Source organism: Thalassophryne amazonica, chromosome 9, assembly GCF_902500255.1.
Source record: "Thalassophryne amazonica chromosome 9, fThaAma1.1, whole genome shotgun sequence".
NCBI classification, from domain to species: domain Eukaryota; kingdom Metazoa; phylum Chordata; class Actinopteri; order Batrachoidiformes; family Batrachoididae; genus Thalassophryne; species Thalassophryne amazonica.
Window position 1 is genome coordinate 83,507,336 of NC_047111.1, and position 17,345 is coordinate 83,524,680.

The 17,345-nt window shown below is 41.9% G+C and overlaps 1 long non-coding RNA gene across 1 annotated transcript; it reads right to left on the reverse strand.

Annotated features, from left to right (window-relative positions):
- Nucleotides 1-1,626: 1,626 nt before the first annotated feature.
- On the reverse strand, nucleotides 1,627-12,968 carry LOC117517540. The gene is made up of 3 exons (XR_004562753.1): nucleotides 12,957-12,968; nucleotides 12,500-12,501; nucleotides 1,627-1,777 (listed from the first exon to the last, which is right to left on the reverse strand). It is a non-coding gene; the product is annotated as an uncharacterized LOC117517540 (long non-coding RNA).
- Between the last annotated feature and the right edge of the window lie 4,377 nt (nucleotides 12,969-17,345).

Sequence of the window (17,345 nt, forward strand, 5' to 3'; positions counted from 1 at the left end):
GGGTTCCCCCCAAAACATGGCACTTTAAAGTATTTTTTGCTTCAAGTCACCACAACAAATATGGATTAGATCATTGATTGAGCACAAATTTTTATCCCAGATTACCTTCCTGATGCAACTCAACATTACACATAGAACGAGCATGGGTGGTTTTAACCAGTGACTTTCTCTTCTGAAAGCAAGCACATTAGCCACTTGCACCACCTTGCTATTTTTTTTTTTTTTTATGGTTCAAGTCATAAAGACAATTTTCTTTGGCCCCACTACAAGTTTGTTCCATACTATTCAAATAAAGGATTCTATCTTATTGTGCCAGTATGATCAAAGTTGGCCTTATATGAAATTTTTTTTTTAATCATACAGGTAAAAAAAGATGCATGACATGCCATGAAACTCAGTTTCTCAGTATGCCATTTGAAAGTCAAAGGGAAGTGCTGGGGTATACATGCTAGTGATGATGTAAAGATGGAAACAGACAGCAAATGACATAGCTTATCAGGGTAGGCCACCAGAGACCCTGTTTGGAAGAACATCAGATAAAATATAGGCATCGTTCAGGTAAAACGTTTGCTGAATATCTGCTGGACAAGTAAGACAGCACTCATGCTGTCAGTTCATAATACCTATCAATGTCAGTTATTGCTTGGTTTGCCAAAACGAGTCAGTGCTGAGACTGTTTAATCCTAGAGCTGCCAAATGATCTTTTGTTGTTTTTTAAACATCTATCCATCCATTTACTATACCCACTTACGCCTTCTAAGGGTCACAGAGGGCTGGAGCCTATTCCAGCCGTCATAGGGTGTGAGGTAGGGTACACCCTGAATAGAATGCCAGGCTGTTGCAGGGGCACATATACACAGACAAACATTCACACTTGTACGTACCCCTACGGTCAATATAAAGTTTCCAGTTTACCTAACCTGCATGTCTTTGGATGTGGGAGGAGGCCAGAGCACCTGGAGGGAACCCACACAAACACAGGGAGAACAAGCAAATTCCACACAGGATGGGCGGGTTACTGTGAGGCATCAGTGCTAACTACTAAGCCACCGTGCTGCTGTTTTAAAACAAACAATAAAAAATATCCTATTCTAATAATCCAGTAATACATATATTCCAAAAAACACATTAATTTAAGCATGATTGTCTTACTTCCTGTTAATTCTGTTACCTGTTGAATTGGGTCCTGCTGGCTGTATAAGCAGAGTGTTGCTTTGGCAGCTTGTCTCACTGCATTCTGGGAATCCGTGCACGCAGCTCTGAGAAGTAGTCCAAATGTGTTCTCCTCCAACAGCACGGACACGGCACCATCAACACTGACCAGGTTTCCCAGAGCTGCGCAGCAGTGACGGCGGATAATCAGAGACGTCAACATGGCTGCTGACCTCTTGACCTCCTCTGTCCACCTGCTCCACTCCTCTTCGTCCACGCCCTGATCTGCTACTGAAGACAAGACTCCAAATGCCTCATTGTGTGCACACTCATGGTTATCCGTGTTGCTCTCACTGCCCTTTTCACTGGACCTACACATTTTAACTCCTTCCTCTGCAGTGTATCCCAACCAGTTTCCGACACACAGGAATCCTGCAGAGTTGATCAGCATTTTTAAAATGGCAGGCTGCATGATGCCCTGTGTGGTTTGTCCAAATGGATTTAAATTTTCCAGAAGTGTGCATGTGACAGCCCTGATCTGATCGTAGGTGTGAGTCAGCGCCTGCTGCAGCACTGAAGCTTCTAGCTGAAGCTGAAGTGGACAACGAGCTACTTGGGACAACAGCTGGTTCAGAAGTGACAGTGTAAATGAACAATTGCTTAAAATAAATAAATAAGTAATGCACTCATCCACCATGGCCTGTACGCACGCTCACCACACAACACTCCATTGGTGAAAAAGCATGTTGAAGCTTGTTTAAAGTTTGCTGCTCAACATTTAGGCCAAGCTGTGAAATACTGAGAGAATATCATCTGGTCTGAAGAGATCAAAATCAAACTCTGTGGGTGCCATAATACACACCATAAATAGCACTGCACATCACCCCAAAGACATTATGCTAACATTAAAGTTGGAAGTGGGACTATCATAGTGTGGGGCTGTTTTTCTGCATCCAGCACTGGCAAATGTAAAATGTACTGAGACATTCTTAATAAAAATCTGCTGCCATCTACCAGGATGATCATGAAGGTGGACATTTGAGCAAGACAATCTCAAAAACACAGTCAAGTAAACTTTGAACTAGTTTTGAGAATGAAAATTTTGATTTTGATTTAACCTTTATTTAAGGTTAAATTATTTAACTTATTATCTAAGTTGTTAAGAAAAAAAAAATTATTTACAATAACAACCTGGTGAATAAAATAACCTGGAAAATAAAGTTGCTAGAATGACCCAGCTAATCACCTGACTTAAATACAGTAGAAAATCTATGGAAAGAACTGAAGATCAGAGTTCATAAGAAGAGGTCCACAGAACCTTCAAGAGTTGAACACTGTTGGTGTTGAAGAATGGGGCAAAAATCACACCTGAGCAATGCAGGTGACAGGTTTCTCCACACAGGAGACGTCTTGAAGCTGTCATTACCAACAAAGGCTTTTGTATGAAGTATTAAATAATTTTTAGTTAGCATATTCAATACTTTTTTCCCTGTGTCATTCCATGTTATTATACATAACTTAATTTCTGTACTTACTTGTTTTTGTCTTTGTATATGTGGATTACCTGAACTGTTACTGACATCTGGTACAAAAAAAAAATCTTGTCAATAGCATCTTTAGAAATATATTTGCTGAGAAAGATGGTGATGTGTTCAATACTTATTTTACCCGCTGTACATTATCAGTATCAACAAATCAATAGATGCCAGAAAAAAGCTGAGCAAGTGCAACTAATGTTACCAGATTCAGTTATATGCTATGTTAGATTTATTCATAATTGTTGATTATTCTCAAAACCATCAAATGTTACATTTTTGTGCAAAATACAACAGGGATTTTGCATTTATAAAAATCTTTCATTATTATATATTTTTTTATCATCTGGCAGGGGGTGCTGACTGTGACATCTCCTTTTCCAGCTGGGGGTTGCAGCACCCTACAGTATTTCTCACAGCTATGCATGAAATGCAGTGCAGCTGAAGAATACATAAAAATCCTTCAGCAACAAACTGTGCCTCGTTCAACCCCCCCCACACACAGACATTTCAGGAACCATTGACACAGATGATGAAAAGGAATTGAAAACAACCATTAAAGTAATTAAATATAAACACTCACCTTCACTTCAGGCAGCTTTTGTGGCTGCTGTCCACACTCTGACAAGTTGGCGTTAATCCATTAAGTAACCAGAAAGCCACTTTCCACTCTGATTGGTTGATACTATAATAGAGTAACAACACAGCCATTCCAAATGAACACGGTAAATTCAACCCCTTTGTGACCAGCGTTGCGGTGGTGTTACCCACCATTTAAATGGCCATGTGTGCTTGCACACACCCCAAATGGGTATGCACCCTTGTTTTTTAGTCTGGCATCAAGATAGGCATGCTGACTGTTTCTGATGATGATGCCGTGATAATGCTATTGTGCCACAAACAAAAGATTGAAGGTTCAAACCCAGCCTAAGGCCTTTGTCTGTGAAGATCTGACAGGCAATGCCCAAACATAAAATATGCTCCCTGTAATATTTAAAATGCACATTTGTAAGTGATAATGTTACCACTACTAAAGAGTTAAGATTTTAATACAACTTGAATGTGTAACTTGCAACTCTGATAATATTAATTTCAGCACTGTTCACATTGAATTAACACTGATGATTTTGACAGACCAACTTGTCTGAAGATTAATGACGAATACATTGTTAACTCACTGTCACACTCTTACTATCTGCTAGATTCCTTCTGTTTTTGTTGTCCGTCTGTTCTCTGATCATTTGCAATAACCTGGAGCCTTGTGTACAATGGCTGCGTACGCACAAAAACGTGGTGTACGTCCTTCTCCATGCTAATGTTCAGATGTATCAAAAGGAAAATGACTGTGGAAAATGACGTCAAGTTCATAGCTGGTGTACGCACGTTTCTACAGCTATTGGTCCACTGGTGTCTGGTGACATATACAGGTGATGCTGGGAAACTGTTAATAATATGAAAACAAGAAGTCATCAGACTGATGTGCACATCAGAGACACACTTGTGAACAATTAACACACTCATGTGTTTGCAATTATATGGGTGATATAAAAGCATGCACAAAGTGATGCGTAAAATGGCATTAACAATGGTTGCATTACCATTATTAGAGGACCTTGCAAATGGTGCAATCCAATGTGAGCGTGTTTTCAGGAAACACAAGGATTTACTTACAAATGATAACTGGCTCATAAACCAATTTCGCTTACCAAGACCAGTGATACTGCATAACTGCACACAACAGCTGAGGCCCCTAGAGCGCAATACGGTGAGGAAGAGGAACCAAGGTTTGTCTCTGCCCACACAGGTGCTGATCACGCTGGGCTTCCTAGCAACAGGGGCATTCCAGCGTGAGCTGGCTGATCGATCAGTAGTGTGCCAGTCAACCTTGAACCAAGCCATGCCAGCTGTGTGGAACACAATCATCTGAATGTCATCCAGGTACATCACATTCCAACATTAAAGTACAATTTGCAAGGAGAGTCGGTTTCCCTAATGTGATAGGAGCTATTGACTGCACACATATTGCTATAAAGGCATCATCACATGATGAAATTGTTTTTGATAATAGGAAACTTTTTTCCATCAATGTTCAAATCATATGTGATGCGCAAATGCATCTAACTAACATCATGGCTAGGTGGCCTGGTTCAACGCATGAGTTATTCATCCTGACTAACAGAGTGGTTGGGACAGCCCAGTCTCACATTTTTTTTCCATGCTCTCGTCACAAAATGAGTAACATTTCTGACGTGTTTTTTAAAATTTATTTGTTTTGACTATTTCTACCCTAACCCCTTCTCCTAACCCTAAGCATAATGTAACTTCCCCCAGACCACCCTGTGTCATCCTGCATTTCGTGCCCCCATCTGGCATGGCACACGATGGGTGGCTACTTGGTGAGTAGTTTATTCATGTAATTGTTCCAACTGAAAACAGCATGGGCACATTTGGGCATGTGCACATTCAAATATGTTTTCTGTTATTATTATTATTATTTTATTATTTTTTTCTTTCTTTCTTGATGGTGAAACTAGAGCTTCTTTACAAGCCCCCCAGTTGTCTCCCTGTGTTCAGTATTTGTCAATAAACGCGTGTGTAAAGTTGTGATGTCACACACTATCAGGCACGGCACACCTCATTTTCGTTAACTTTAAACCCTATGTACCGGCCTGGGCTCTGTGTTCTCAAAGAAGGCACAGGACTAATTTGTGACCGTAGGGTGAATAAAAAGTCTGCAGGCCACAGAGTCTTCTATTATCGTGCACCTATTTTGTGGAATGATCTCCCTGCATCAATAAAACAGTTAGATTCTGTAAAGACATTCAAGTCTAAACGGAAGACAGCTATTCTCCCTCTCATATGGCTGGCATACTGACATAGTATGGTACTCTGCTTCCTGTCATTTTATTTATAAAGGAGCAGGTCTTGGCCTCAACTTTATCTAGATTCTGGGTCTTGTAAATTAGGGAAGCTTAGGGCTAGGTGCCAGCAATCACCTTTAGTAATTTCTTTGTTTTCCTGTCAACTTACTGTTGATGAATTATACCTTTAGGTGTAGTTTTTTTCCAGTCAACGGATTCCGCTCTTTTTCTCTCTTTCCGAGGTGAGAATGCAGGATTGATGGATCCAAACCGCAAGTGGCCAGACTAATCGTGAGATACAAGGCCTGACACAGGTGCCGCATCCGGCAGTCTGTGTTTGGGGGTGAACTTGTCGTGGGGCAGGCCCACTGACAGCGTAAGGAATGCTAGATGACCCCTGCCTGTGGTGCTGACACATGCGTGGATTTCTCATCTTCTTTATATTATTATGTTGTTTGATTTTCTGTTTCTCAGCTTTTGTAAAAACCTTTTAACTGTTAGAATGGCCAAAGCAGCAGGTCACCCCTTTGAGTCTGGTCTGCCTGAGGTTTCTTCTTCAGTATCATCAGAGGGAGTTTTTCCTTACCACTGTTGTCTGTGTGCTTGCCCTAGGGGTTGGTAAGGTTAGACCTTACTTGTGTGAAGCACCTTGAGGCAGCTTTTGTTGTGATTTGCAAGGGCACAATTTAGAACTAGAAATTGTGGGGGAAAAAGTGCGAGGTCTGCAGGGTCGAAGCACATAGGCCGGGGGTCTGGGGGCCGCTTTAGGCCCCCTGAAGCCAACGGTTTCTAGATAAGCTCAGATGCATTCTGAGCATCCAGAACAGTAATTTTAATGTTTTGAGAAGACCATAAAGTGGACACCATTTGACTTATGCAATTTGAAACAGTGGATATAAGTACTTTATTCTGTCATGTTCTCTGCTGTTTTTGGGATTTTTATTTATTTTGTCACACCTGTCCTGTGTGTGTGTGTGTGTGTGTGATGCGATGCCTGTGTCTGCTGTCAATTGAGATTTAGGGCTTTATGTGTTATCATAGACCTAGGGTTATTTCTCGCATCCATGGCTTCACAGATTATTTTCTCATTGAGTTTTTTTTTGTTATTTCTTAGTGTGTATTTTATCTGGTCTGCTTCTCACCTGCCGTCTGTCTCGTTCAGCTTTTCCCACCTGGCCTCTTGTTTCACGTCTGCTGTCCACTCTGCTTTTTTCTTCAGTTCATGCCTCTTGTTTTGGTTGTCTTGTATTTTCAGTATGCCTTTCGTTTTTCTGATTATTCTGTTTTTTGTTCTTGCTAGTTTTTATTTCTTTGTAAGTTCTGTGTGAGAGAGTGTGGGCGTGTCCCGGCTGTCAGCAGCATGACTGGTGATCGCCTCTGCCGTCTTGCTCTGTCGGTGCGAGTCTTGTGTGTGTGTGTGTGTGTGTGTGTGTGTGTGTGCGCGCATGCAGGGATTGCTTGCGCTCCTGTCGTGTAGGTGTGCTTGTCCTCGGTGTGTGTGTGTGTGTGTGTGTGTATGTGTGAGTGAGTGGTCTAGTCGTCTGGGTTCTTCTGTTTCCGGGTTTGCGTTTATGCCCGTTGTCAGGGTAACGCTTGACAGCGAGGCAGGGTTCTTGTTGTGAAAGTGTAGTGACACGGACCCACAACAGCGGGCGCAAATGAACAGCCAATAGATGAGCCAAAAAGTAACAATTTAATGTTGTGAAATGTGCACAACGAAATACAGACAATCTCAGAATATAATTACAGTCAATTCACAAAGGTGACGTGTGGGCAGGCTCGAGGATAGAAGACGTCTGTCCTGAAAAGAGCCGGAGCCACACAATTTCCGCCGCCACCGAACCTGGTGAATACTGGAGCCGCCAAGTCCCGAATTCCCAGGTGATCACCGTCTCCGACTGTCGGATCTGGTACTGCTGGCGAGAACAAAGACAGTCAAGTGTGGGTGTGTGTACACCCAGTAACAACAACGGTGGGAATGCCACCTCCACCTCTCACTCAATATTCTGATGTGTAAGCAGTGATCCCTCAGAGGAAAAGAGTGCCGTCCTGCACTCACTCAACTTCCACAAAACTAGGGACCGGTACTCCTGCAAACACTCACAATAGACAGATTATTAGATAACCACAAATGGCTGAGGATAATACCTCCAATGAAGTACGATATCTCGGCGATGAGGTGGAGATGACGTCTGGGTTTTATGGAGTGCGATGATGAAGAATGAGTGACAGCTGTCAGGAATTAATGAGTGACAGCTGTCACTCCCGGCTGTGTCTGTGGCGGCAGCGCCCTCTCGTGCCTGAAGCCCGCACTTCAGGCAGGGCGCCCTCTGGTGGTGGGCCAGCAGTACCTCCTCTTCTGGCGGCCCACACAACAGTTCTCCCCTCATGCCAATCCTCCTGCTTTTCATGTATTTTATTTTCGGTCATTGCAGTTTTTGTATTTCTGTTCTATCAGTTCATTTTTGTTCCACTCAGGTTGTCTGCTGTTATTGTCTTGTGTGTGCGCACATTGATTGTTCTTACGTGCTTCTTTAGTTCCACACCTGTATGTAATTTGTTGGTTATATAAGTCATGTCTTGATTTCTGCTTGTGCTGGTTGATTGTATGTCATACCTGAGTCCTCTGCCACGCGTCCTGTCAGTCTACACTGGTTATTCTTAATTTTGTAAGTTACTTCACTGTCACCTTTTTGACAGTCACCTTTTGTTGCATTTATTACTGTGTCTGCCTTTTTCTGGATTTTTGTCTTTTTTTGTGTGTTTAACTTTGTTCATGGACACTTATTGTATTTCTAGAGTTTTCGACTTTGCCATTTTGATGTTCTGATTTACTGTCTAATTACCTTTTTTTTGGACTTATTAAATATCTTGTTTTTGCACTTACTACTTGTGTTTTGGCTACTTTGCATTTGGGGTCCAATTCCTGTCTTGAGTGGTACCAAACCCTGACATATTCTGAGAATAGCCAGCATTGATTTTATTAACATCCTGGTGTAAATAAGGGATCACCACATGTGTAGAACTCAAAAAGAATGATAGGTTGAGTTTTCATTAAAAAAACTGCAATGTGGTAAAATGTATTCATAAATATGAAAGAACAGGCTCTTAATGATTAACTATCACATACTGTTTTTTTTTTCCTCAAGATTTGTTTTTGCATAAGTTTGAAAAAAACAGATCATAAGTTTAGGATAAATTACTTATCATGAATTTAATTTTCAAAGTGGCATTAATGACAACACTCGTACTGAACATAATTTCGCTTGCATAGACTGATTTTGGAGATCAAGCAATAATTGTAGATGGGCTTTCTGAGGTCCCAGATAGCTTTTCTGATTTCCTTTTCTGACTTTCAGAATTTCGTAAATTAGCATATGGTCCATTGATACTTATGTGTAGACACTAGTCCCTAGAGGCAACTATTTCTGGTTTCAAATCTGGGCAAATGCAGTCCCAGAAAATTCCGAATGTGACAAACAAGAAACAGGTGTTGTAAACAAGTCAATGCTGCTAAAAATACAAACTTGCAGAAACAAAGATACTATTCTGACATGGTTTGCACATAAGACTGGCATAGCATGTTTCAAGTACACACATATGTCAGAAGGTGAGGAGGACATACCATATTCTGTCCACCCTGGTTGAAAAGGTGGGGGGGGGGGACATGTCCCCCCTATCCCCCACCAAATTATGCCCATGGTGATTTGGCGCTGTATAAACAAAATAAATTATTTTACTTCACTGTGTGTGTGTGCGCGCGGCTTCTGTTTCTTGTTTATTCCAGTTGACAGGGTACCAAATAAAATATCCCTGCATATCTCCATTACATTTACATCATTTACTTCATTTACGCCACTTCATCTGTAGGTCACACTTGCAGATCACAGACATGACACAAAACTAAAGTCATTTCAAATGGCAACTTTCTGGCTTTAAGAAACACTATAAGAAATCAAGACAAAAAGATTGTGGCAGTCAGTAACGGTTACTTTTTTAGACCAAGCAGAGGAAAAAAATATGGACTCACTCAATTCTGAGGAATAAATTATGGAATCACCCTGTAAATTTTCATCCCCAAAACTAACACCTGCATCAAATCACATCTGCTTGTCAGTCTGCATCTAAAAAGGAGTGATCACACCTTGGAGAGCTGTTGCACCAAGTGGACTGACATGAATCATGGCACCAACACGAGAGATGTCAATTGAAACAAAGGAGAGGATTATCAAACTCTTAAAAGAGGGTAAATCATCACGCAATGTTGCAAAAGATGTTGGTTGTTCACAGTCAGCTGTGTCTAAACTCTGGACCAAATACAAACAACATGGGAAGGTTGTTAAAGGCAAACATACTGGTAGACCAAGGAAGACATCAAAGCGTCAAGACAGAAAACTTAAAGCAATATGTCTCAAAAATCGAAAATGCACAACAAAACAAATGAAGAACGAATGGGAGGAAACTGGAGTCAACATCTGTGACCGAACTGTAAGAAACCGCCTAAAGGAAATGGGATTTACATACAGAAAAGCTAAACGAAAGCCATCATTAACACCTAAACAGAAAAAAACAAGGTTACAATGGGCTAAAGAAAAGCAATCGTGGACTGTGGATGACTGGATGAAAGTCATATTCAGTGATGAATCTCGAATCTGCATTGGGCAAGGTGATGATGCTGGAACTTTTGTTTGGTGCCATTCCAATGAGATTTATAAAGATGACTGCCTGAAGAGAACATGTAAATTTCCACAGTCATTGATGAAAAGGCGCTGCATGTCAGGTAAAGGCACTGGGGAGATGGCTGTCATTACATCATCAATAAATGCACAAGTTTACATTGATATTTTGGACACTTTTCTGATGTTTGAGGATGATGAAATCATTTTTCAAGAAGATAATGCATCTTGCCATAGAGCAAAAACTGTGAAAACATTCCTTGCAAAAAGACACATAGGGTCAATGTCAACGAGCACATGTGATTTGATGCAGGTGTTAGTTTTGGGGATGGAAATTTACAGGGTGATTCCATAATTTATTCCTCAGAATTGAGTGATTCCATATTTTTTTTTTCCTCTGCTTGGTCTAAAAAAGTAACCGTTACTGACTGCCACAATCTTTTTGTCTTGATTTCTTATAGTGTTTCTTAAAGCCAGAAAGTTGCCATTTGAAATGACTTTAGTTTTGTGTCATGTCTGTGATCTGCTTTTTTTCTACAAAATTAAACAACAGAATGAACATCCTCTGAGGCCGGTGATTCCATAATTTTTTGCCAGGGGTTGTAGGCGCTGTCTTTTCTGCTGCTTGCTGATGTTTGTGTCAGTGTGTCTGTCCTGAGTTTGACCATCAATGGGCTGGAGACACTACCTGACAACACAAGAAATACAGCACAATCCCTCACAAATAATGTCAAATTGTAAGATATGCTATACAATTAATATTTAAATAGTTTAACTCTGTCACCTAGAACACCTTCAGTAAGAAAGGGACGATGCAGGATATCTTGCCACAATCTCCTTTGAGGATCTTTAGTCAACTGACCATTCAGAAAGCTCTGAAGCTCACTATATTCTGTTTGATATACATCAGGCATCACTGTTATGTCATCTCCTATAAATCAGAACAAACATTTCAGAGCTTTAGTGTGTCTAGATACAGAAGGTGTTGCAGTTGCTGAAAGGCAAAAACATGGTCAAATTAAAACACAAGCAAATGCAAAAAAAAAAAAAACACACAAAAGCAAAACACACGTGGGGCCTCATGTACTAAGACTTGTGTGGCTTTCCTACTGAAACATGGCATACACTAAAACCCAGAAACTATATTACGCACAAAAAGCCACATGTATCAAAGTGTGCGTACGCATGGATCTAAGCTCATTCCTTTTGCACATTCCCATCTCCACACCAGCTGCTGATGTCCAGCCGACTGGCCGTGTCCTCAGCCGAGCTGTGCTGAAATCAAAAGAGGAAATTGTGAGAGCATCGGGGCTCCTGCCTGGGCTGATATGATCTGTTTGTGTTCTCTATGTTTGCAAGCATTTGCATCAAAATGTATCTACCTGTGGTTGATTTGATGCACGTTTTTTTTTTTTTTTTTCTGCATTTGCTATTGTTGTCGTAACTTTGAAGTGTTGTGGCCTTGCTCAGCCACTTATAGTAGTTGTGTTATGGTGCACATGTCACTCATAGAATCTGGCTATTTCACTTGGCTGTTCACTATGGGTTGCATCAGGTGGAAGATGACGTTACTGTGGAAAGGTGGCTCCCCAGTGTAGAGCTCATAAAGAATGCAGCCTAGAGACCAGAGATCTGTGGTGTGGTCATATGGCTTCACTTCTACTAGCTCAGGGGCCATGTACAGCAGTGTTTCTTTGATAGAAGTCAGCAGCAACACACTCATAGCTCTGGGGTTAGGCAACGTTACACATGCAGAAAAAAAGCGTTGTTCCATATGAATCCGGATTCTGGATCAAGTTTTCACTTTATTTATGGCTTTGAAGGATTACTTCAAAACTACTTGACGGATTCTCACCAAATTTGCACCACAGATGGATATTAGGGCATGGAAGACTCCACTAAATTTTGGAGGTGATCTGGATCTGGATTGGCATAATTACACTCTACAATCGTGTTGCACTCGTGCTGGAAACCCAATCGAATGGCAGTGGAGATGAGGTCATACTGCTGTTAGACTGTGGTCGCAACAGTCGTACGTGGCTCAGACCATTCGGACTGCAGTCGAGGGGTTGCACAAAATGATCAGCCACATCGAACCGCCGAATGTTGTGAACGAGCCGAATATCGTGAACGAGCAATCCTTCACACCTGTAGCTGAATGAGGGGGAATGGTGCCCAAATGGCCATTCAACCTACACTCAGCCAGAATTGAGGTACCACCCACAAATTTCTAATAGCAGTCTTGGGAACTTACAAAATGTAGTGCCCAGGACACCACTGTTGAGGTGCAGTTGAGGTGGCAAAACCTCCCATGGTGGTCAGTATGTCATGTCCGCCCCCAAGCAACACAAATGGCGTGCAAGTGTGTTGAGTCACCCCCCCCCCCACAACACGAATGGTGTGTGAGTGCGTCATGCACCCCCAAAACCACAATCCAGCATTGTCAAGGTGCAACCCTAACCCATGATGGATGTCATTTAACACAAACATTGTCATTCCCTCCCATGGGTTAAACAATGTATATGAGACATTATGGTCATCACAGCTGTAATACAATGTGCAGAGGTGTGCATGTCGATGCACGTGACAGGCTCGGTGCGCTAACACCAAACACAGCCAATCAAGATGTGATAGCTGTGGAACACCCATCAGGCATATGATTCAACATGTCCCGCTGGAGGTGGAATGACTGGGCAGCAGTGTGCCCACGCTGCCACAACAGAGATAAAAACTGAGCAGCTCCAGCTGCGTGTCACAGTGCTGGGCAGACACCACCCACACAGCAGCCTGTGCTGTAAATCCCATCCTGCTAACAGCTCCCACCGTCAGCTCACAAAAGCGTTGTTCTATATGAATCTGGATTCTGGATCAAGATTTCACTTTATTTATGGCTTTGAAGGATTACTTCAAAACTACTTGATGGATTCTCACCAAATTCGCACCACAGATGGATATTAGGGCATGGAAGACTCCACAAAATTTTGGAGGTGATCTGGATCCAGATTGGCAGACGTCAGAAACCTCTGATTGCTCTTGTTTTTAGCTATATGTTAAGATAAGACTTTATTGATCTCACAGAGGAGAAACTCACAATTTTTTTTATTACCCTTCCAATTTTCTTTGAGAATATATTGTGAATTTAGTAAAACAGGATTGTAATGTGTCCTGCAACCGACTGGTATCCTGTCCAGGGTGTACTCTACCTCATGCTCTATGAATGCTGGGATAGGCTCCAGCCCCTGCATCCCTTACTTGGAGTAAGCAGCTGAAAATGAGTGAGTAGGTGAGGATTTTCATGCGAACATTTTGCTGTCTGTGCTATTGTATAAATTACAAAATGCAACAAAAACTAAAACAACCAATTTAAGATTCTGAAAGGTCTCTCATTTAAAAGTTACATATGTTCAAGTTTTAAAAATTGTATTGGCCATTGGTCTTTAATGTTCTGTTAATGTTTAAATAGGTATCACCTGTCATGTACTGTAGCTATGATTATATAATGCCTAAATAGATCCTTGTCATTTGATTGATAGTTTGTTTGCCATGTGATATGGATCATTCATCCTATTTGCCATTGTGTTCCGTTTACTGTGCAATTTTGGTTCCATACATTTTGTACCATTGCACACTGAGACCACCGCGTGCTCACACTAGCGGCGACAGCACTTAGCTTAAAAACATGCATGGCGGGGTTTGTTTTGGTGACAGACCGTGATTTGAATGAGCTTATTGATGGTACACACACACAAACAACAAAAACACAAATCCAGTACGCCGTAAGCCGTCTGGAGCCATTTGCAGTATTCTTTGGGATGTCTCTAGCTGAAGTAGAAGGGCTAGTGGATGAAGAGCTCAACACATTTCTGTCACAAAGAAGTCAATGCAGGGCATCAGGTACGGACTACATTGTCATTTTAAGACCGAGATATTAAAAAGTCTAAGTTTCATCATTTGGATTGGATTGCTGTTTAAAGTTTGTGTTGGACTGTTTGGAACTTCTTGACCTAGGATCTATTTTAGGTGTTACACTCAACAAAAATATAAACGCAACACTTTTGGTTTTGCTCCCATTTTGTATGAGATGAACTCAAAGATCGAAAACTTTTCCACATACACAATATCACCATTTCCCTCAAATGTTGTTCACAAACCAGTCTAAATCTGTGATAGTGAGCACTTCTCTTTTGCTGAGATAATCCATCCCACCTCACAGGTGTGCCATATCAAGATGCTGATTAGACACCATGATTAGTGCACAGGTGTGCCTTAGACTGTCCACAATAAAAGGCCACTCTGAAAGGTGCAGTTTTGTTTTATTGGGGGGGATACCAGTCAGTATCTGGTGTGACCACCATTTGCCTCATGCAGTGCAACACATCTCCTTCGCATAGAGTTGATCAGGTTGTCAATTGTGGCCTGTGGAATGTTGGTCCACTCCTCTTCAATGGCTGTGCGAAGTTGCTGGATATTGGCAGGAACTGGTACATGCTGTCGTATACGCCGGTCCAGAGCATCCCAAACATGCTCAATGGGTGACATGTCAGGTGAGTATGCCGGCCATGCAGGAACTGGGACATTTTCAGCTTCCAAGAATTGTGTACAGATCCTTGCAACATAGGGCCGTGCATTATCCTGCTGCAACATGAGGTGATGTTCTTGGATGTATGGCACAACAATGGGCCTCAGGATCTTGTCACGGTATCTCTGTGCATTCAAAATGCCATCAATAAAATGCACCTGTGTTCTTCGCTTGCCTCTACTGGTGGTTGGCTCTCACTGCGGTATTGTATCACTTCCTGTTCCGGAGCACAGCGGTGTTTTGCTGTATCTTTTAGCTGTTTAATCTGCGCAGTTAGATTGATCTAGATACCTAGATAACAATTTGTTTCACAGTGTAATCTTCACGTGCCTTAACTAAAGCACTCCCTCTGCTGAATCACCTCTAAATTATTTACACATTATTCACTTTGTGTGTTTTTAGGAATCCGCTAGCTTAGCGCAGCTACTAGCTCTTAGCTGGTTTAGCATGGCGGCTTCTCCTGTCTCTGCTGCACTTTTCTGCTTTGGGTGTGAAATGTTTAGTTATTCCTCGGCCTCCTTTAGCAGTAATGGTACTTGTAATAAGTGTAGCTTATTCGTAGCTTTGGAAGCCAGGCTGGGCAAATTGGAGACTCGGCTCCGCACCGTGGAAATTTCTACAGCTAGCCAGGCCCTGTAGTTGGTGCGGACCAAGGTAGCTTAGCCGCCGTTAGTTTCCCTCTGGCAGATCCCGAGCAGCCGGGAAAGCAGGCCGACTGGGTGACTGTGAGGAGGAAGCGTAGTCCTAAACAGAAGCCCTGTGTACACCGCCAACCCGTTCACATTTCTAACCGTTTTTCACCACTCGACGACACACCCGCCAAGGATCAAACTCTGGTTATTGGCGACTCTGTTTTGAGAAATGTGAAGTTAGCGACACCAGCAACCATAGTCAAATGTCTTCCGGGGGCCAGAGCAGGTGACACTGAAGGAAATTTGAAACTGCTGGCTAAGGCTAAGCGTAAATTTGGTAAGATTGTAATTCATGTCGGCAGTAATGACACCCGGTTACGCCAATCGGAGGTCACTAAAATTAACATTGAATCGGTGTGTAACTTTGCAAAAACAATGTCGGACTCTGTAGTTTTCTCTGGGCCCCTCCCCAATCGGACCGGGAGTGACGTTTAGCCGCATGTTCTCCTTGAATTGCTGGCTGTCTGAGTGGTGTCCAAAAAATGAGGTGGGCTTCATACATAATTGGCAAAGCTTCTGGGGAAAACCTGGTCTTGTTAGGAGAGACGGCATCCATCCCACTTTGGATGGAGCAGCTCTCATTTCTAGAAATCTGGCCAATTTTCTTAAATCCTCCAAACCGTGACTATCCAGGGTTGGGACCAGGAAGCAGAGTTGTGGTCTTACACACCTCTCTGCAGCTTCTCTCCCCCTGCCATCGCCTCATTACCCCATCCCCGTAGAGACGGTGCCTGCTCCCAGACCACCAACAACCAGCAAAAATCTATTTAAGCATAAAAATTCAAAAGAAAAAATAATATAGCACCTTCAACTGCACCACAGACTAAAACAGTTAAATGTGGTCTATTAAACATTAGGTCTCTCTCTTCTAAGTCCCTGTTAGTAAATGATATAATAATTGATCAACATATTGATTTATTCTGCCTTACAGAAACCTGGTTACAGCAGGATGAATATGTTAGTTTAAATGAGTCAACACCCCCGAGTCACACTAACTGCCAGAATGCTCGTAGCACGGGCCGAGGCGGAGGATTAGCAGCAATCTTCCATTCCAGCTTATTAATTAATCAAAAACCCAGACAGAGCTTTAATTCATTTGAAAGCTTGACTCTTAGTCTTGTCCATCCAAATTGGAAGTCCCAAAAAACAGTTTTATTTGTTATTATCTATCGTCCACCTGGTCGTTACTGTGAGTTTCTCTGTGAATTTTCAGACCTTTTGTCTGACTTAGTGCTTAGCTCAGATAAGATAATTATAGTGGGCGATTTTAACATCCACACAGATGCTGAGAATGACAGCCTCAACACTGCATTTAATCTATTATTAGACTCAATTGGCTTTGCTCAAAAAGTAAATGAGTCCACCCACCACTTTAATCATATCTTAGATCTTGTTCTGACTTATGGTATGGAAATTGAAGACTTAACAGTATTCCCTGAAAACTCCCTTCTGTCTGATCATTTCTTAATGACATTTACATTTACTCTGATGGACTACCCAGCAGTGGGGAATAAGTTTCATTACACTAGAAGTCTTTCAGAAAGCGCTGTAACTAGGTTTAAGGATATGATTCCTTTTTTATGTTCTCTAATGCCATATACCAACACAGTGCAGAGTAGCTACCTAAACTCTGTGAGTGAGATAGAGTATCTCATCAATAGTTTTACATCCTCATTGAAGACAACTTTGGATGCTGTAGCTCCTCTGAAAAAGAGAGCTTTAAATCAGAAGTGCCTGACTCCGTGGTATAACTCACAAACTCGCAGCTTAAAGCAGATAACCCGTAGGTTGGAGAGGAAATGGCGTCTCACTGATTTAGAAGATCTTCACTTAGCCTGGAAAAAGAGTCT